The 22513-nt window shown below is 38.2% G+C and overlaps 1 protein-coding gene and 1 non-coding gene across 12 annotated transcripts in view; both read left to right on the top strand.

Moving 5' to 3' along the window:
* Positions 1-22513, top strand: part of ZNF407 (zinc finger protein 407) — a 447661-nt gene that overhangs the window by 85872 nt on the left and 339276 nt on the right. The window lies entirely within an intron of this gene.
* LOC144289270 (U6 spliceosomal RNA) lies at positions 11311-11418 on the top strand. The gene has a single exon (XR_013357251.1). It is a non-coding gene; the product is annotated as a U6 spliceosomal RNA (small nuclear RNA).

The following is a 22513-nucleotide window of genomic DNA, read 5'->3' as shown; positions in this document are numbered from 1 at the left end:
TCCACACTGGCTATTTCAGGATGAAAAGCTGAACTTTTTAATTAAAAATTTAAAAAGTGTTTTTTTTTTAATTTTATTTTCCCATTGATATAGTCAATATTTAGTCTTTTATAAGCAATATTCTTTATGCTGTTATAGATCTTTCTTTTTACAGCTGAATACTTATATTTTCACAGCACCTCATAGTTTCTTATCTCTGTAGCCAAAAAATTTGCCAATTTTTTTTTCACTTCATTGCCTTTCCTCTGTTCATCTTAAATTTCATTGATTTCTACTCTTTTTTTTTTTTTTGTTTGTTTGTTTTTGTTTCTTCCACTATAGGTTTTAGTTTGCTGTTCTTTTTCTAGTTTTTTAGGACAGAAGTGTGGATTGATTTTAGGCTTTGAGGAGAAGCCTCAAAGTGCATTGTAAAAGTGCAAAATTCCTTATAAGCCCTGCTTTACTGACATCTCAGATTTTTTTCTTGCTGTTTTAGTGTTGTAATTTTTGATTGAATATTTGATGTCACCTGTAGATCAATAAAGACTGAAGTAAAGAATACTTGTACCTCGGAACAGGTGTACCTTTTCTTCAGTCAAGGTGTTTGTATTGGGGCTCTGTTCAGCCTACTCAGGAGTTGAACTATTTTGGATCTTGGTATTGTTACTTCTGTGGACCACATTTATTACATTCCTCTTAGTGATGGGCTGTGCTTGCCTTTGGCTTAGCGTGGGAGCTGGTGTTCTAGAGGTTTCTTCAGTGTTCATGGTTCACCCTCAGCCTTCAGCAGGCCCCACGTGCCTGTGTCTCAGAGGGGTTTCCCTCCATGCTCCTGCCCTTTCTCCAGGGCCAGGGGGCTGTTGGGGTGGCTATGCTAGGCTGATAGTTGAAGTAGGGCAGCTCTGTGTTGTGTGGATCATGCTTTAGCCCCAGGAAGGCCTGGAGTGCCCAATCCTCATGCGTAGGGATTCTTCATCGTCCCTGCCCCCTTCTCCTCATGGCAGTTTTACTTGATTTTGTGTCCTTATTGGTCTTTTTGGGAGTTCTCTGCTTCTTCCCCTGCATGTGCAGCCACATCTCAGAGTAGGGGGTGCTTTCTTCTCCCCTTCCCCAGTGGTAGTGAGTCTTTTCCTGTGTTCTGGAATTAAGAGGGGTTCCTACCTCTCCCTCAGGGGCAGTGGATGTGGCCTGTACTCCTTGCCAGAAGCAGTGTGTCTTTGCTTTTGCTGTGGGCCAGGGTGTTTGCTGCCACTGCCTAGCTTGTTGAGGCTTTTGTTTGATGGGAGACAAATGCCTAGGGAAGCAGAGTGGTACCTGTTCAGTGCCTATTCTCCAGCAGCTGCTGACCGTCCTGCTGCTCATGCCTGTACCACCCAGCTAGATTCTCTTCAGTCTCTGGACTTGCCCTTGTCTTCCTCATGAACACTGTGGAGGTCTGATAGAGTAGCTTGTAATGGAGTGCCATGTACTCTTGTGTCTGGGCCTGCAGCTGTTTCAAACTGATACGCTTGCTCACTCGTGGCCTTTAACAGTTTATTAAAGTCCTGGCTGATTTTTATTCTGTCTGCTTGTATAGTGGCCTCTCCTTCCAATGCCCAGGGTGAAGTGTATGTGCATTCCTTCTCCACTTCAAGGGCCTTGCCCTCATTTGGCTGTCTTCTGACCTCAGCTTTCTGATAGGCTCAAGGAAAAGTTACAATTTTATGGATTATCAGACTTTTCCCCATTGTTAGCTTGAGACCAGTGCAGCTTTCTATATTTTAATTCAAAATATTTTTCAATTTTTCTTGCCATTTTTCTTTTTCCTTCCTATATTATTTAGAAGCATGTTTAATTACCAAACATTTGTGGGTTCCTCAATTCCATTGTAAGGACATATTCTGTGTGATTGACTTCTTTTAAATTTATGGAGAATTGTTTTATGGCCCATCATGATTGATTTTGGTAAATATTCAACATTTTCTTGAAAGTAATTCTTTTTTGTTGTTCTCAGGTGAAGTATTATGTAAATTGAGTCCAGTTGGTCAATAGTGTTATCTTGTCTATCCTTGCTTGTTCTGTCACTGAGAGTAAGTAAAGTGTTAAAGTCTCAACCTGTTAGTGCGGGGTTTATATGTAACTGCCTTGAATTCTGTCACACTGTGCATCAGGTATTTAGAAGCTCTGTTATTAGGTGCATCTACATTTAGGATTGTTATATTTTCTTGTTGAAGTGATCCTTTGATCACTTTGAAATGATCTTTCCTGTGTTTAATACACCTTGTCTTGAAGTATTTTTGTTTTTCTTTCTCTAACTGCAGCCACTCCAGCTGCCTTGTGCTTAGTGTTCGCATGGTGTATATTTCTTTTTTTTTCCTTTTTTTTTTTCTTTTTTTTTATGGTGTATATTTCTTAAAGCCTTTTGCTTTCACCTGATTTTCATTAATCTATTTAATGTCCTTTGTTGTATTATTGTTGGGTCTTGCATTTTTTTTTTCCTGAGAATATCTTTCTTTTTTTTTTTATATTTATTTATTTGTTTATCATGGACAGAGAGAGAGAGAGAGAGGCAGAGACACAGGAGGAGGGAGAAGCAGGCTCCATGCTGGGAGCCTGATGTGGGACTCGATCCCGGGACTCCAGGATCGCGCCCTGGGCCAAAGGCAGGCGCTAAACCGCTGAGCCACCCAGGGATCCCCGAGAATATCTTTCTTAACTAAAATCTGCCATCCTGTTTTTTCTTTGTCTCATACATTCTTTGCTCCTTTTTCCTGCTTTTATCTGCTTTTGGTTTGGGTATTTGTAGGGGTCAGTTTGACCCCACTGTTGGCTTTTTGGCTAAATCATTTTGCTCTGTTATTTTAGTGATTGCTCCAGAGTTTACACCGTGGTTCTTTAAATCCAAATAGTAATACAATACTTCATGTAAAGTAGAAGGACCTTATACCAGTTTGTTTTTATTCACGGTTTACCTTTTTTTTTTTTTTTTTGCTATTATTGCCATACATTTAATTTTTATATTAAAAAGCCACAAAATCTTGGAAATAATTTTCATTTAAATAAAATTTTGAAATAAAATCTATTATATGCTCTCATATTTATAATTTCTAGTGCTTTTCATTCTTTTGTTTGTTTATTTATTTAGTTTTTACATCCCTTTGTTTAAATCCACAGTTCTGACCTGTATGGTTTTCTTTCTACCAGAATAATTTCCTTTTTTATGGTATGTGTTTGCAGGTGATTAATTTTTCTCAGCCTTTATGTGTCTGACAATCATTATTTTGTCTTTATTTTTGAAGAAAGATTTTATTAAATACAGAATTCTAGGTTGAGAGTTTTAATTTTCTTTAATGCATTCTGTCATTATCCTCTGTCCCCTGTTATTTCTGATGAAAAATCTTTTTGTTCCTCTAGATATAGATAATTATTTCTTCACTTTAAACATTTTATTGCTTTTAAATTTTATATTTGTTTGTTTAGAAAGAGCATGAGCTGGGGTGGGGGGAGTGGGGGATGGTGCCGAGGAAGAGGGTGAGAGAGAATCCCCAGCAGCCTCTGTGTTGAGTGCCTGACTTGGGCTCGATCTCATGACCCCGGACATCACGACCTAAGCTGAAATCAAGAGTGGGATGATTAACCTCCTGAGCCAATCAGGTGCCCCTAATACTTTTTTTTTTTTAAATTACTTCTAAGCAATTATATTTTGATGTATCTTAGTATGTTTTCTGTTTATCCTGCTTGGGATCTGTTACATTTCTTTGATCTGTGAATGAATTTTTTTTTCCCCAAATTCAGAAAATTTCAGGTCATTATTTCTTCACCTTTTTTTTTTTTTTTTTTCCTGTTTTGTCCCTTACTCACTCTGCCTGCCTCCAACCCTTCTCTCTTGGCATTTCAGTCATATATATGTTAGCCTCTTTGATATTGTCTGACAGATTGCTGAATTTATTTGCAGATGTTTTTTTAATCCTCTAGTCTTCTCATTTTAAAAAAAGTTTTTCTTTAAATTTACTTGCATGTTTTAATAGCTATTTTAAAGAATGTACTTGCTAAGTCTGTCACTGTAATCTTTGGGTTTATCTGTACTAACTTACTTGCTCTTTCTGTTTTCAGGTTCCTTTTCATTGCTTCTTTGCATGTCTAGTAATTTTGACTGGATGTTGGATATTGTACATTTTAGGTTATTTTGTGATTTATCTTGTAGTAGTATTCCTTTAAGTAATGTTGGACTTACTTCTGACAGTCATCTGAGTTACTTGAGAATCATCTTGGTTCTTTGCAGACTTCACTCATGGGCAAGGTTAAGCCAATGTTAAGGTATACCTTTTTTGTGTCTCTCTCCAATGCTTCTGCTGTTCTCACTCAGAACCTGAAGATTTCCATACTTCATGTGATTGCTGGGAATTGTTTAGCTTATAGCTGTTTTTTGCTTTTTTCCGGCCTCAAGGAATTTCATTTGACTCATGCTTAGCTTAGTGGTCAGCCAGGGATCCACAGAATTCCTATTAAGAGTTTTGGAGCTATTTCTTGGGGCAACTTTCTTCTCACATGTGCTTCCTTGAGTATCAGATTCCACTGGTTCATCTCTGTCTCCTGTAGTATGTGATACTTTTAAGTGTTCTATTTGGGTCCCTGCCCACAGGTCCCTGCTCTGTGGTCATGAGGTTGCTGCTTGGGATACTTCCAGAATTGTCTTAGATCCAATCTCCTTTGCTTTCCTTCTCTGGGCTGACAGTCCTATTCTATGTGTTGTTCAATTTCTGAAAATCATAGTTTGCTATATGTTTTTCCCAGTGTTCTAGTTGTTTACAGTAGGTCCTAGTTACTCTACCACGGCTGGAATGTTAATTGTTTACTTTATAATTCTTGAACCTGTATCAATCTGAAAAAATTTTTAAGGATATGTTTATTTATTTATTTGACAGACTGAGAGAGATCACAAGTAGGCAGAGTGGCAGGCAGAAGGAGTGGGAAAAGCAGGCTTGGGGCTTGATCCCAGGATCTGGGAACATGACCTGAACTGAAGACAGACGCTTAACTGACTGAGCCACCCAGGCGCCCCTGAATTTCTGTTTGATAATGAAAAGCAAGTATTTTTAGAAACTTTTAGAATTACACCATTCTTATGTATAATGCCATTTCATATTTTTTTTTTTTTTTAAGGAACACATGACATCAATGGATCTGGTACTGTTATTTTCACTTTACAGAAGGTGAAACTGTGATAGTTAAGGAAACTATAGGAATTTGGCTTTTGGTCTACAGTTTATGTAAGCAAATGTAATTTCCTATTGAGGTTGTTTTTTACTCTTTTTAAAAAAAGTTGTGGAAGTCTGGGTCATAATTATTTGTCCTCTTGAAGCTACTATTGATTCTCTTTGTTTTCCATATTTGTCAGATTGCTTATAAAGGTTGTTCTGGGATAGGGGATTTGGAAGGGTTAGAAAACAAGTTTAGATATTAATATAATTGCAGAAATTTGCTTTTTTGATTGTTTTAACATCTGTGCCCTGTTTTTGTGGGAAATATCTCATTAATTCTTGGTGGATGAATCCCCTGTTTCTTTGCTTTGGTCTTCAAGATGCAAATATGTGAGCGATTGGGGCAAGGGATAAAATCTGAAACATTGATGGTGCTGTCCTGGCTAAAGTGTACCTGTTACAATAGAGCTTTTGTATCTTTTGTTTCTTTATTTTTCCAAGGGTCTTTTTCAGGCTTGGTACTCTATCTTTTTCTGATTACTTTATCCTTTTTATAGCCCTTGACGTCTTTTTTCTTCTTTCTTTTGATTCTCCTATCCCAATTTGCTTTGTATTCCTTAAGACTTAGAACTCCAAGTGCTAGAAGGAATGTCTGATTTGGAACTAGGATCCGTATTTATTTAGTTCTATATACTTAATAAGATTTCTCTTAGCCATCTCAAAAACATCCTAAGTTTTTCCCTTCTTTCCCTACAGTTTTGTGCTAAATATGTTCATCTTTTCACACTTTACAGTTATTCTCCTAATTTATAAAATGGAGATGATAACTTTGAGTATCTAGTTTGATGGCTTATTTTTACAAACATGCAAAATATATGTACACACACATATGTGAATGCAGTGTAGTGTTATTTTTATGGGAATGAGAAGGAAAGGTGATCTTCCACTTAGAATCTCCTGTGCCTGTGAGTTCATTTGGTTATTTGGTGGCACAGAGCGACAGAGGGTGTTGAAGGATGAATGAAATGATGTAGATCTCTGGCCTGTGAGGATGCCTGTCCACAAGTGGTCATCCTGACTTTGGTGGGGCATATCTATTGGAGCATGGATGTGAATGGATATGGCTAAGAAGGGATCTTCTCAGGGCGGGGATGTATTTCTCCTTCACAGCCCACTTTCCTGACCTGCTACTTCAACAAACCTCTTAATTAATGCCCTCCTTTTAAAAACAACCTATTTTTCCCCCCATTCTTCCAAATAACATTATTGTATAAACTCAAATAATGACCAGATGCATAATTTTGGACATGAAAGATCCTGTCCTCTGGAGGAAACCGCTCTAATATCAGTGACTTGTCTTTGTGACAGTGGTGGCGTGCATGTTCTAGCTAATGCTGGAAAGGTCCTCAGGGAGAGAAAATCACTGAGTGGATGCTCATCTCTTATTTTGAGCAGTTACTGTAGTATAGCTCTGTTTAGAGCTGTGAAGCCATTGATCTTAACAGGCCTCTGTGGAACTTTTCTTGGCAATTCTGTTTCCACAGAGAAAGCACACAAATACATGGTAGGGATGTGTGTCTGTATGCCTTTAATTGTATCAAAACTGGCAGCAGTGAGCAAGAGGTTTTGTGATGTGCTAGTGATGTGCAAACAGTCAGGTCCCCAGTGTTCTTGTCTCCCGGTAAGGGTGGCCGCAAACTTGTATAGGCCCTCTCGGTAATTTGGAGGTGGGGCATGATTTTGCAAACATTCTTCAGACTCTTTTTGTTAATTTTCCTTTATTGACATTCTTTTCTAATTCCATCATATTGAGGCTATATAACACATAAAAACCAAATAAAGGCACAGTTAAAACTTATATTGAATGAAATGATAACCTACAAGAGTTTATTAAAATATGCTTTAAAATTTTTTTTAAAAAGGTCTGCAGATGATGAGACATTACAGTCTGTTAACGGCTGCTACTTTGGAGAGCTTTGCCTTCAGAGGCAGCTAAAAGGGAGAGCATTGCAGTAGAGCACTTGCTGTAATAATAACTTTAAAGATTTAATTGGACCTCTATCCAAACTCATAAGTTGACATGGAAGTTAGCATTTCCCTCATCGCCTTCTTGGATCCTTCTCTATTCTCATTAGCTTTTCCAATTTCTATTAGGTGGGCAATGTTGTATATCACCCTCTACTCTGGTGAGGACACTCTGTATCCTTTGGCACATATGCTGGGATGAGTCCCCATAGTTTCCATTGGAAAATCAAATACAAATTAGCTTTTAATATGGAGTATGATATCCCAAAAAATCTTCATTATTTTTTTTTTTCTTCATTATTTTTAACTAAAATCCAAAGGAATTCTTTGCAGAGGAAATGATGTGGTTTTACATTTGTGTTCAGCTCTTTAGTTTTTTAAGCACTATCTTCGAGCTTAAATTATTTAAGTATTAATGCTAAACTCAAATGGCCTCCTTTTTTCCTTAAGACCATGAATTGTTACGATTGTTTTCACATTTGAGATCATAGAAAAGTCATATAATACATGGCACTGTCATATATTCATGGCATAGAATTATTTTATATATACCATGTTTAGTGGCCAACATATAAGCAGAAAGCACATCTTGAGAAAAAAGCTACTTAATTAAAAATTAAACGATAAATTAAAAGTTAAATTATGCAAAACTAATAAGCTACATTTCCAAGACTAACAATTAATACACTACACTATATTCAGGAAAGATGCTTGCATTTTAACATTTGTTTTATGTTAGAATTGCAGTTTGCAGTGTGTGCTATTTTGGAACATTTATTTTGAAGAGCTCAGCATGTCTGAATTAAGGCGTAAATCAATGGTCTAAGATTTTTAATGGTTATAGAATTTATCATAGATTAAAATCCTTGATAAAACAGCTACAGTGGAAAAAATGTCCAATTTCTTTTCAGTTAGTACTAACTTCACAGCATATTTGATTACATTTATTTGTTCCAATGTACAGGTCAGTAGTGCAGAAATTCACTCAATTGACAAAGTCCTAAAGCAGTCTGTTATTTTTTTTGACCAGAATTTTCCCCCTTATTTGTGTGTAATGGATGCAGGACTACAATAATGACAATTACTAAAGTTTTGAACTGTAGGACCCTTCTACAAATTGATATTAAGTAAAACTAAGGATATTTAAGTTTAAGAAAACATGATCCATTTAAAAAATTATGTGACTTTACAAAAAACAGATCTTTAAGTATATGTTCCATTTTAAATAAGCTGGATGTATTAATATCCAGATTTATAAATAGCACAGCTGCATTCACCATTTGTTTCTCCCCTGTTGTTCATGGTTTTATGCTTGTGCTTGATGTTTGCATGTTTTAGACTGAGCAGGCGCCTCTCTTTGAAAGGAGTTCTCCATATAATTAGGTATGGAAGCAGAGCTTTCCTAGGTCCATCCATCTGCCTGGTGGTCTGTGCCCTAGACATTATCCTGTATCCGGTGTTAGACTCTTTGCAGGGCACTCAGCATACAAGAACGATAGAGCTGTTTGAACTTTTGCCGCAAGAATGTTCAGTTTTGGTGCGAAGAGCCATAAACTGATAATCCTAAAATAGTATGGTAAGATCATTCATGAAACATGCTGGAGGTTTTGTGAGGCCACAGAGGGGGTCTGATTAGCAGGTTGGGTTATAAATTGGGAAAGAGTATGCTCCCCTCTCCTTTAATACTGTTGTCCCTCATTTGTTGCCCCAGGCACACAAACAGGTAATACACACTGGCATTTATAGAGGGGTGCCATCACTGCGCAAAAGGCATTGGGAAGGTTTGGATCCATTGCGTTGGCAATGCTCCTTCTATAAAGAGGTGCTCCTCGTTGAGTGATGGTGCAAGCCTGCTGTCTGTACCCTTACAGCACATCCCTCCCCTTTCCTGCACCACCCCCTCCAGGACTACAGTTGGGTTCAGTTTCAAGTGTTTTCTATGTTGCACCACAAAGGTGAGACGGGATGTTTCAACCCATGCTGAAGTGTATGTGAAGCACTAAGCAAAGAAGCCTTTAAGAGATATTGCTGGTCAAGTGTGCCTTGTGTCCTGAAGGTGTTGTTGCTACTCTCATTATTATGACATTTTTTTTTTTTTTTTGTCAAAGATAAAAGTCCAATGTGTTACTAAAGAAAAATGTTGCAGTGTTGGGGGGTCTCAGGTCCATTACCAGAAGGATGGTTGTATGTGAGAGCTCGGAGTAGTCTTAATGATACCTGAACTTTGTTTAAGGAATTTTGGACAGTTTTGAGATTTTAAAAATGTCTCCTGGTACCCAACTACAGGTGAGCAGTTTGATTTGTTGGTAAAGTAGTGGAGAAAAAAGTTGTTTCATGCTATTTAGGGAAGCTCCTAAGAATATGGGAGGTCCTCTAGTAAATGCTTTATGAGAGTCCTTACCACCCAGCATGCCTCTTTTGCTCCTTAACTTGTTAGATTTGGATAAATCTAAGCAGGCATTTTTTAGTTGTGAGATAGGTTTTTATGGAGTAGTTTTCCCATTTTTTGTGGGAATTTTTACAGTGAAAATATTAAAAGGTATATAAGTCACATTTTAAATAACAAATCTTGTAGTGCAACACAAATTTTCTAACATCATACTATACTTATTTTATTCACAGACTAGAGGTAATTTGTGAGAGTTGGTGCTCTTGAGAGAAAATTATATGCATATGCTCCTCTTAGTAAATTAAAGTCACCCCTAAAATGTGAGTTTATATTATTTAAATTCTCATTGCCATCATCATTTACAATAAAATTAGTTCCTATAGCATAACTATTGTTATCACACTTAAAAAATATACTGAATATGTCAAAGCTTTAAACTCAGGTATACTTTACAATCCATTTCCTAAAGACATTTAGGGAGTAAAATACGGTTTTTGAGTGAGTATATTTTGTTCTATTTTGTGGGGTTTACTAAGTTTAATATGCCTTTGTTTACTAAGTCCTCAAATCATCTTTGTAAAGTAAATTTTTAAATAAATTATATAGCACATCTAAGTTTGAAGGCTTTTCCTTCTGCTTTCTTGAGATAAATGTTCTAGATAAAATCCATCTAATTAGTTTACCATGAACAGTTTCTACACTGCCACATCTTTGGCATTTTCTTCAGGTCAGGGTTGTCTGTATCACTCTCTGAGATGTGGGAAATGCTGAACACATGCTTTTGGTGAGGGGTGTCAGAAGTGTGATGTCACTGCATGGGGATGTCACTGTGTGGGGCATCAGCCTGTGTCAGTGTCCCCCCAGCAAGGGTGCGTGGAGATAATTGTGTGGTTTGACTCTCTCTGACTCTCCCCTGAATCCTTACCTTGCCCTTGCTCCCAGACCAGAACTGTCTTCCCCTAAAGGCCATTCTTTTCAGCTTTACTTTCTCCTTCAAAATGGTGAGCTGTTTCTGTGATGAAAGAGGACATGTGGTCCCTAAACCGTGTTAGTTAGCATGGTAGAGAGAGTCCTCTTGAAAGAAGAAGGGCTGCTGTGCTAACATGGGATTGTTGTCTGTGTTTTTTTCTCTGGACAGCAAGATTGTAGTTTTGCTTCTGGAACCTATTCTTTTTTTTTTTTTTCCTGTTAAAATTCAACTATCAAATATTTAAAAATATTTACTGGTATTCTAATGGTACTGGGCACTTAGTAGGTGCTGTGGATTGGATTGTGTCCTCAGAATTCAAATTTTCAAGCCTGGATCCCCAGTGTGACTGTTTTTGGATTTAAGACCTATAAGAGTTTATTAAGATTAAATGAAAGCATAAGGGTAGGGCCCTGAGGGCACCTTTTTGGTGCCTTCTCTTATAAGGACACTTACTTGTGCTCTCTCCCTCCTCCCCACACCTCCTCTCTGTCCATCAGTCTCCCACCCCCTCCCCACATGAGGATACAGTGAGAAGGTAGCCATCTGTAAGTCAGTAAGAGACTTTTTTCCGCAATCTGACCATGCTTGGACCCTGCTCTTGGACTTGGCTTTCAGAACAGTGAGAAAAGAACTTCAGTTCATTAAGCCACATAGTCCATGTATTTTGTTAGCACTCAGAGCTGGCTGAGACAATAAATAATTGCCAAGTACTGTTGGCACTGAGCTTGCCCTCCTAGAATCAGTTTGTTGATCAACTCATCAAAAGGGTGCTCGCTTCAGCAGCACATATACTAGAATTGGAATGATGCAGAGAAGATTTAGCATGGCTCCTGCAAAAGAATGACATGCAAACTCATCAAAAGGAAGCAACTGGTATTGCAAATAGTGAGATAACTAATTGCAAAGAGAAAACAACACAGGATGGTTGAATTTTCCTATATGTACTGTTTTCTGACTACTTGTAAGTGGAACTCTGGATTGAATTTTACTGTGACTCATGGTATGGACATGTGTCATCTACGGATAAGTGTACAGATTGATGAATTTTCATAAAATGATATACCCAGCATCAGGACTGAGAGACCCTGCAGTACCAGAAACCTCTAGCTCCTCTCAGCTGTGGCTGAGACCTCCTTCCCTTGTCTGTCATGGGAGGTAACTAGTATAGCTAACTTTCACCATTTTTGAAGTAGGCTGTTTCTTCCACATGGTGGCTTCTGATTTGAATCTAATCTTCAACCTGACCCTGATTTCTGCCTCTGCTTTTTTTTTTTTTTTTTTAAACCTTTTCTTTCTATTCCAGCTTCTTTTATATTGTTGGCTTTTAACCTGTTAATCTAGTCTTGCTTCACACTCCCAACCCCCACCCCATTTCTTCACTGCATTGTGGAGAGAAAAGACTATTTTACAGATTTAGGAAATAGATTTCATAAGCCCTATAAATAAATAAAATGCCTGTATCAGCTTTATTTCGTACATCGTGAAATTCAAACTTCAAAGTGAGTTTGTGGTTTAATTTGCTTATGTTTTAGCTTGGTATGCACATAGACCTCTGTGGGGTGCCATTTCAGCTACCATTATTATAGTGAAAATATCTATAAAGGAGACATGCCTGTGAATATTCCATTTTTGAATGCTCTTCTAATGAGGTATTAGATCAGAGGTGGCATTACATTTTGGAGGGGCTGCTGATTAAATGCAGTTTGCATATTATTACATTGCTTTTTCAGTTGACATCAACTTTCTGGTGTGATACCAGCTCTGTGTCAAGAAGGATTCATAGCTCTGAGTTTAGATGTGAAATGGGAAAGGTGCTTGTGTCTTATTTGTGCCTTGGTCAGTTTTTCGTATTAAATACGTCTCTGATATTTTCAATGGCAGTTACCCAAAATGTATAATTTAAAAGGCAAGTGCTTCATTTTTTACACATTCAAGAATATTCAAATTCAAATTTTTTTTTATTTATTTATTTATGATAGTCACAGAGAGAGAGAGAGAGGCAGAGACACAGGCAGAGGGAGAAGCAGGCTTCATGCACTGGGAGCCTGACGTGGGATTCGATCCATAAACAAGATAAACATGTATTATCTATATCTTAAAAACATTGCAATTTTATCTATTTTCTTTATATTTCATTGATTTTTTAATAAAGTAGTAAATATTCTGCTTGAAGTGGAAAAAGCCTAAAGAAGAGTAGATTTTATTGAAAGTGTAACATGAGATAAATTTATTTTTATTTTATTTTTAAAAAAGATTTTATTTATTTATCTGATGCAGAGAGAGAGAGAGAGAAAGAGAGAGACAGAGAGAGACAGAGAAGCAGGAGAAGTAACATAGGCAGAGGGAGAAGCAACTCTCCGTGGAGCAAGGAGCCTGATGCAGGGCTGGGTCCCAGGACCCCAGGATCAGGACCTGAGCTAGAGGCAGAATGACGCTCAGCACACTGAGCCATCCAGGCATCTGGAGAAAATTTATTTTTGATTTACATTCTTTCTAATGCACACAAATGAGTTTTATATATTGGCTAAAGTGTTAGAAGTGGAATGACATACACAGACTTATTTATATGTCAGTGTATCTCATATTGCATATAAACACATGATGCATGTACCTATACATACATGCACACACATACAGACATGTATAGATCTGGGATTGACAATTACAGGAGGTGGCGGTCTTACTATCTCAAGTTCTATGAAATACTAAAGCAGCTTTAGCTATCATATATATAAATACATGACAACTCTTTATGAAGCGTAAGTTTGCATTTTCTTGCTTTAGTTGCTGTTCTGTTTGCATTAACAGCTTTAGTGTAATGTTTTGATGCCTTAGACCCTGTAAGAGTCTTGTATTTGGGAGAAGGTGGAGGAAAAGGGATGGCTGTGATAAGGCACTATGGACTTGCAGGTACACTCATCCTGTAATTTATTGTACCTGTGATTTTAATAGCAAACATGGTAGGAATATGTTTTTATGATGGCAGGTCTTTTTCTTTCCATTAAGATTCTGTTTCTTCTCAGCTCACACAGACCCCAGTACTATGCTTAGAAGACTGACCCTTCCCTAGTTGCATTTTCATATCACCTAAATATCATTGCATTTAATGTCAAATACATTTTGAACAAGTTATTGCCACATTGAGTTAGAGTCTCAGTAGGTTTATAGAGGATTGATAGATAATGATATGTTTTTGGTGTCTTGATTTCAGACTTTTTTTTTTTAGGTAATCTCTGAAAGTCCAGCTGTCATTAAAGTACCCTGGATTAAGCTCAGGGAAGATTGTTTCTGCTACAGTCTGTTGGAAGTGGTTGAGTGGAGAATATTGAGAGAGTGGCATCATGGGGAATGAAGACTATGATGTGGTGCCATAGACTGTGGTTTAGTTGAGTAGGATCCCCCTTGGAAATAGAATGTTTTCAATTGCCCAAATGCTATTCATTCGGTGATAGCCCTTAAAATTTATTATATGCCTTAGAACAGCTTCAGATGGAGTATATAATTATGGCCCACATCTAATGTCCTATGAATGTATATTTGTAGATTAAAAATTATATTTTAAAATATGGGTCAAGGTTTTTTTTTTCATATAATTTGCCCTATTTTGAATGTGGCTTATTTGGTGGGGAAAAAACATATCTTTCATTGTAGAAAAACTCAGGATTCATTTATACTGGTGAAATTGTATTTTTGTCCTTTATTAGTGATTAAATAAGATAGGAATATATTTAAAAATTAATAGCTTGTGTCTTGTAAATAGAAAGAAAACAAATACTGGACATTTTTGACAATATGAAAATTAAAAGAAATAGGTTAAATAAGGTCTTGATGTGAGATGTGAACTTTCTTTCACAGGTGAGAACAAAGTCTATGCATATAAAACAGGAAACTGTAGTTACTATTTATAGATGAAAGAGTACTTTGTATTGTATCTCTTGGAATATTTGCACTGACTTGTCTGGGAGCCAGTGTCCTTGTCAGCTACTAAAGATCATTTTCTTGCTTTCTTTTCCTAGTTAACAGGTCTGATGTAGACTGGAACATCTAATTCTGTGTGTCTCCCTCTCCGTCCCACCTACTCAGTGTCCTAGGTACATATGACTCCATAGCATATGGCTTATCATGGCTATGGGTGCTTTGGATTATGATGTTAGGTGGCAATATGTTTTAAGGCTAGTTATATAAACATGAGAAGTCCAGTCAGGAAATTCTTTAACATCAGGTCATTTTTACAGGATTTATTTGTGGATTTATTTGAAGGATTCATACCATCTTTGTCACTGTCTTTTATTTTATTTTTTATTTTATTTTAGAGCAGGAATAGGGGAAGGAGTCGGGGTGGGGGAGAGAGAGAGAGAGAGAGAGAGAGAGAGAATCTTAAGCAGACTGCATGCTGAGAACTGATGTGGGGCTTCATCCCATGACTGAGATCACAACCTAAGCTGAAATCAAAAGTAGGTTGCCTAATGGACTGAGCATCCAGGCGCCCCAATCTGCAATAAATTCGTAAAATTAACTGTAAAAGACTCCCATGTCCCTCAGTCCTGGTAGGTGAGATGTTCTCTATTCCCTGGATCTGATCAACCCAGAATTCTGTATATTACTCCTTATTGGAATGTTCATTTATTCCTCTATTCTCTCATCCATCCCTTCAACACACGTTTACTAGGTGCCTGATATGTTCTTGGTGTGGGGTTCAGCTCTGAACAAAACTGGCCATGTCACTTCTCTGGAGAAAAATCAGGAAAGGGATTGAGAGTTGAGAGGGTGGAGGTGTTATTTTATTTTAGATAAGGGGACTGCCAAGTCTGGTGTCCCTGCAAGGACTACAGGGGCAGGGAGGGGGCCCCTTTGCTGCTGGTGACCTGTCTTCATTCACAGCATCCAGCCCTGCAGGCAGACTGTGTTTACAAGTTTAGTGTCTTTCCCCCCAAGCCATGCTGTGAACTCCAGGAAGACAGAGACAGTATGTGCTCTGTTTGCCTAACATACTCCTAACACGTAAGAGTGAGTTCCCAGTAAACAGTGTCTAAGAAGTTGATTAAATTTTTAGTTACCTTAAAACACCTATATTTTTTAAGAAATCAGGTGGTCGTTGCCTTCTTGAGGAAGACTTCTTGTCTTTTCCCAACCATGGTGCCCATGTAGTAGTGGTCTGATGCATCGACACACACTAAGGTGACTGTTTCCTCCTGGAAGGGCTGCTTTTGGGGGTGTGGATGGCACCTGCTCTGCTGTGTGCATCTCCTGCCTCATGGGATGCATTCCATCATAATTGCTGAATGTGTTCCTTATTTACTTGAATGATGTAACTTGTAATGGCAAGTTAAATGAATGTTCAAAAGCAGCATGAATTCATATTTATCCAGAAAATCTAGTAAAACACATGCAAGTGTAGATACTATATTCATTTTTACTGGCAGAGTCTCAGTTCTTTCTAACTTTGAACAATTTTCTTTTTTGGCAACTTATTAATATAATATGCATGATATTATCTAAAAAAGGCATGAGATTTCATTGTGGTGAAAGAAATAACAGAAAGAAATGAAAAAAATCCTGAACTGGTGCTGTCTATATTAATAACATTTATATAAATACATTCAAAGATGAAGTTGCTGTTTTTGGTAATCTGGCATGAAAAATTAGTTTAAATTTATATGCTAGCAAATGGCTAATGAAAGGAAACAGTGACTTACTCTGGCTTTTAACAGTTGTTTTACCAACCACAGCAGCCTGCGTGGGTGTTAAGTTGCATCTTGCACAGGTATAGAGAGGTTTGTTTCTTACCATCTTCTAGTAATCCCATAAATTATTGTATATTGGGGTGTCACAGTATTTCTTCAGAATTTCTTTGTATCTTCTGTCATAAAGCCTGTTTACAACTTAATTCCAACTTCTGCTTGTAACTGTTGTGTTTTTAAGCGAATAAGAAGCATGTTGCTTCAGGTGTATTCCCGGAACTGGTAAAGAATTGAGAATTGTGGCCAATCAGCTTTCTGTCTGCTGACCTTTTTCTTTTGGGCCCCCTAATAAGTTTTGAAAGGGAGAGCTGGTTGTAGCCCTTTCCAAGGGAGCCTGCCTGGTGTGATGGCAGGTTCAGATCAAGCCCAGAAGTGTCTTCTCGTCCTTCGTTCCTACCTTCTGCCAGCTTGCTGTATGGCTGCCACAACAGTAACCTCACACGCGGCTTGATTGGTGAGGATTTACATGTGTGCTAATTAGAGTGGAATAAATGAGTGGCTGTTTGCTGCATTGCCATAAAGGGTGCCCAGATGTACACACTACATGAACATAATGTGCCCAGGCATGGCACATCAAAGTTTGTCAGCCGCATTACCTCAGCAGGCTTAGGGCCTGTCGCAGAGAATTTGCTGATCATCGTCCCCTATGATTTAGTGTCTTACTTGGTGAAAGTGAAAGACCTCAAAACCATGTCTTGGCAATAGGATTTTTGATCCTTTAGGAAAAAAAACAAAATATGTTTAAGCTTAACTGGGAGTAATGAATAGATGACCTTAAGCAATGTATATTCAAAATATGATTTATTATATTTTGAAATATTTTCTAGTAAAGCAAATAAAATATCAAGTAAGTTGGCATAATTGAATAAATTGAATTTTTAGGACTTGTATACACATCCGTCTTTTAGGTGGAATTAAGCCATGTTAGAACCACCCATGCGTTTGTCTGATGAAAGATGGAGCATGGAATGATTCCATGTAAATTTCAGAAACACTTATCTAGAACTTTACTGTGCATAAAATATCTCTATATGTGTTTAGAAATCTGCAATATATCTTCTTTTTAAATGTACAATTAATACTCGAATCCCGTGTTGCATGTATGCACAAAATCTGTAATATCTGATTACTTTGACAAGTAATTTTGTAGTTACATGTTCATAATATTGATAATATATTAATGTACAATGATTAAATAGTTAAGCTGCCACATTAAAGTTATGAGCAGGAACATTTATCCAGCACAGGGAGGTGGGAACAAAGCCTGTCTGTTCACAGATGGCGTTATTCAATCTCTGTGTCACTCTGTAATGTTAGCCTGAGAGCGTTGACTCTTAGCTTTGATACTGGGCTGCACTCGAGTGACCCAATACAGTTCAGTGATAAGGTTAAGTTAATTACTGGATCCGGGCTCTGCAGCTTCCACATGATTCTTGTGGAGAAAGATTTTGATGCCTTTTGCTTTAATTAAGCAGATATAATGGGGTTTTGAAATAATCCTGTCATTATCAATAAGCATCCCATGTTTCTTCCAACTTTGTTATATGTACTCTAGGAGCAAAGTTCTGTGAAGGGAATGAAGTTTTTCCATTATTGTCTGAATTGAAATGTTCCTTGTTAAACATGGAATCAGTTCAAATTGTGTATTTTAAAGGAATTTTGACCTGAAAAAGCCTGTTTGTAACTTCTGTTCAAAAGATGATAATTGTTTTGTTTATTCACATAAAGATACTAAAGATGAAACTGTCATTGTAATTTTGTGCTTTTACATTTGTGATATATTTTTCACTCAGTTTTTTAAACTAGGACAGATAAATTCTAACTTTAAAACGTTTACCATAATATTTAAGGTTTTAGGGCTTTTGCATATTATCTCTATTTATTGATTTGATTAATCCTATAGAGCTTACATAAATTAGTAGCAAAGTAAAAAATGAAGAAATACTGTAAAATTTTCATTTTTTCCTCATGTAGGAGTATTCTCATTTTGACACTTTAAAAATTCTAATGAATATAGAATTATTGTATGGGTAGAAATATAGGATTACACATTTTCTTCGTTTTTTTTTTTTCTAATATGTGACTAGTGTAGCTTGGGAAAATGTTAAAATGTTTTTTATTGAGTTTAGGTTTGCTCCCTACTATCCTTAGTAGGTTCCTTTTCCCATAGCTGTTCTGATGCTATGAGGACAGGACAGAACTCACCCTTGGACTTGTGCAACATGTACTTAGTAACTGTGGCACTGTCAACATCGCCCCTCTTCTCTGGGTGTTATTGAAGAATTTGAGTAATATTTCTTTAAATATACCTCACAGTGATGCTAGAGGCAAATGAGGTAATCAGAAAGAGCTGGAAGTGTTAGTCGTTTGTTCTTGTTACCTGGTACATGTTTACTGATGTTCACTAGCTTCTAAGTTGACAGAGTGAGTTAATCATTGTCTTTGACTTTTGCCCTCTGCGTTTTAAGTAAAGAAGTGAGCTTGAGTGGAGAATGGAGAAACAGTCTCTGCAAACACAGGTTAGAGTACTCAAACTTAGTCTGCCTATGAAGTCATTATTACAGGTAGGATGCCTATGACTCGTTCTTCACTCTACTAGCTGATTGGAAAGAGTCTTTTAAAGTAAGACTGGTTATTTTTTTCTAATGTCCTGTCAGAATGAGACACCAGTTTAGAATGAATGATGGAGACCCCTGGGTGGCTCAGCGGTTGAGTGTCTCCCTTTGACTCAGGGCCCAATCCCAGGGTCCAGGATCAAGTCCCACTTCAGGCTCCTGCAGAGAGCCTGCTTCTCCCTCTGTCTATGTCTCTACCTCTTTTTTTCTCTGTCTCTCATGAATGAATAAATAAATAAAATCTTAAAAAAGATAGAATGATGAATTGTCTCTATCCCTTCTCCATGGACTTTGTTTCCTAGGGAGGGGATACAAAACTTCAAAATTAAATTTAGATTTTAACTAGTATCCCCTTTTAATCTAGGTTATTTTGGTTTATAGAATGATATAACCCTTTTATTCCTTCTGCCCCCCTGCCCCCTAGGACCTGTGACCGTATTCTGTTACTGCCGCAGTGGGTAGTTAAGATGTCAGTGGAATTCAAGGTTGATGTCTGTTTACCTTAAAATAGGGAGATTATGGTGGATTCAGGGTGACATAGGGGTCCTTCCATGTGGGGGAGGTTGTGGCACATAATGTAAGAAGGACTCCCCCACCATTGCTGGCTTTGATGATGGAGGAAGGGGTCCTTAGGCAACAAATGTGAGTGGCCTCTAGAAGCTAGAAAGGGCATGCATGGATGGGTATCTTCCTCTAAGAGCCCCCAGAAAGGGTTCTTCTAAAGTATAGATCTGGGAAATAATATGTTTGTATTGTTTTAAGCTACTACATTTGTTATAATTTGTTGCAACAGCCCTAATACAGTTATATATACTGCAAAGCAAAATTATCCATTAAAACTTATTTATAAATCTTTTTATTAAAGATTTAAAACACTTTGTTAATATTTATTTAATTTTGATTTTACTGTAGACTTCAGGAGAACCCAGGGTGTGTGATTTGGCCCTGCATGCTTTAGATACGTGTCTTGGCCATTTCATGGCTAGAATTGTGCAGCCTTGTGTTAGACACCTTTAGAATGTGGTTATTAGGCAGGTGGTATAGTTGGAAGTCTTGGGTTCATAGTCCAGCTTCTGTATCTTAGTTATAGGAAAGTGCCCTTAGCTTCTTTACCTCAAAGTGAGGAAATAATGTGTCTTTTGAGGAGGTGATCAGGTGATGTATGTGTATGTGGGTCAGAAACTATAAAATGCTGCCTGTACACTCTGTTATTAAAACTCCATCTTTCATTTTAGCCTCAGTGTGTGACATTGGGGAGCTCTGCACAGCAGCGGTTAGGGACTACGGATTCTTGCTCTTGTGCCCTGGGGCTGGCAGAACTTACCTTGCTGCTGTGTTGGCTTTGCCTTGACTTGGAAAATCGAGGAGACGCTGCCTTGCTTCTCTTTGGCCTCATCTGTATGACTGCTGCAGAATTGGGAGTGTAGCTATTCGTTTGCATTTCCCCAGAGCTAATTTGCTACTTTTCTTTTTCATTCTTGTCAAACATTTTAAGTTTAAAGAAAATGATTATTTTCCATTTATAGGAGTTTCTGACATACTTTATCTTCCAAAAGTTCAATTCATTTAAAATTAATAAGGTTATTGAACAATGGCTGTAGTGGGCATGGAAGGTAATCCATCCCCGTCCGTGCCCTCCCTGTAATCCTCAGTAGCACCGGTGTCAGATACTGGCCCAACAGAGCATGCACCATGCCAGAGGCACACGGCCCACTAGCTCACTTGTCCTGGGGAAGTCGCAGGAGATGTCACCGAAACATCAAAGACACATGGGAGTCTTTTATGTGCATAGTGGAGGCAAGGACGTAGCAGGATGGAAGCGTAGCTGTTTCAGATCCATGCAGCATCCCAGTGTGTAGGGCCTGAAGGAGAGAGGAGCACAGGGAGGGAGACAGGGCTTTCTGTGTCAAGGGCTGTGGAAACAGTATGCTTTACTTGGTACTGTCCCTGCGGTTGTGGGGAGGCTGGTGGAGTTGTCTGGTCTCCCTGCTACCCCTCACCCTGAAGTTTGTATGTGAGACACCCACTTCAGTGACGGAGGCTTCCCTGGGGAGGCTGCTGCAGGGGGCTGGGGGTGAAAGCTCCCTGGAGCATGGGGCAGCAGGGAGGGTACATGTTTGCTGTGGAAAAGACAGGGCTGAGGTCCCAACAGAAGGAGAGCTGGGTGAAGCACACACTGAAAAGACTCTAGAGGACTGCCTGGGAGTGCACAGCCGGCCAACCAGCTCCATGGAAGCAGGCTTTGGAAAGGAGAGCATGACACATCTGTGTTTGTGGCCTGTGGCTCTTCCAGGAAGAGGTGCTGAGATGAAGAGGAAGGGAGGCAATGGAGATGCAGGCAGTGAGTTGGCCTGAGAACACCCAGAATGAGAGAATGACTGGGGGATACCACTGGGGAGGTTCATAGCTCAGCCAGGGACATGGAAATAGACACTGGGACCCTGGCAGGTTCCTGCTCAGTACATGGCCAGGATGACATCTGAAACGTCTGTTGTTCTTTCTCAAATAGCGGGGAGCAGGGCATGGAGGACCTCCTAGCTCAAATACTTGCTGTGTTGATGACTGCATGTCCCCTGGGGGTACTTTAATGCTTCTTGTCCTGTGCAGTCAGGCCTAGGGTTGGTGTTCTTCAAACACTTTTGCACGTGTAAAATTGCATATCTCATACTTTATTCCAGTTTAGGTAAAACACAAGGGATTTGAAATGAAAGATCTCTAAGATTATCAAAATTCTAAGACTTTTTATCAGGTTAAGTTTTTGAATATATGTTCAATTAACACCTTCACAAACCCCTTTAGACCAGGAACTGACATGGGGGCAATGTTGTACATTGAAAACATCAATCCCATTATATATTTGCTAAAGTCCAGAGAAAAGCTTACTAGGTTTCCCTAATGTTCCTTTTATATAATGCCCTGAAATTGTACATTACATGTACATTATTATGTGATTAAAACATATTTTCGGGCAGCCCAGGTGGCTCAGCAGTTTAGCTGCCTTCGGCCCAGGGTATGATCCTGGAGACTCCGGATTGAGGGCTCCCTGCATGGAGCCTGCTTCTCCCTCTGCCTGTGTCTCTGCCTCTCTCTCTCTGTGTCTCTCATAAATAAATAAAATCTTAAAAAAAACAAACATTTTCAGTTAGATCTTAAGTCACTAGGTAAAAGGGATTTTTAAAAACATATATGAAATAGCTATTTTTCAGACACCCTCCTCCAGTAAGCACGTTTGACTTAGGCATTTGGGAAATGTGGCTCAACTTGTTTTGTTCTGATATATTAACATTCATCATGAAATAACTCTTTGGGCTTTAACGTGGGGGGAGGTTTATTAAAAGAGAAATGTCCTCCTGCTCTCTGTCTTTTAATGATTGAAACAAAACATAATAGCTCCCAAATTTTGTAGCATTTATACAAAGATTGTATATTATAGGGAATAGCTTATGTTTTAACAATGCATGATGTCCTACTGTTTCATTACTAATGGGTATGTGACAGTGATGGTCATTGCAAATATTTTAAATTTAGAACAATTTACACCTTGCAGATAAATTATTGTGCAATAGCCATTTCTTTTAAGTGACAGTTATAGGACTTATCCTTTGAATACTGTG

This window comes from Canis aureus, chromosome 1, assembly GCF_053574225.1.
Source record: "Canis aureus isolate CA01 chromosome 1, VMU_Caureus_v.1.0, whole genome shotgun sequence".
Taxonomy (NCBI): domain Eukaryota; kingdom Metazoa; phylum Chordata; class Mammalia; order Carnivora; family Canidae; genus Canis; species Canis aureus.
This window is presented reverse-complemented; position numbering and strand designations above follow the sequence as displayed.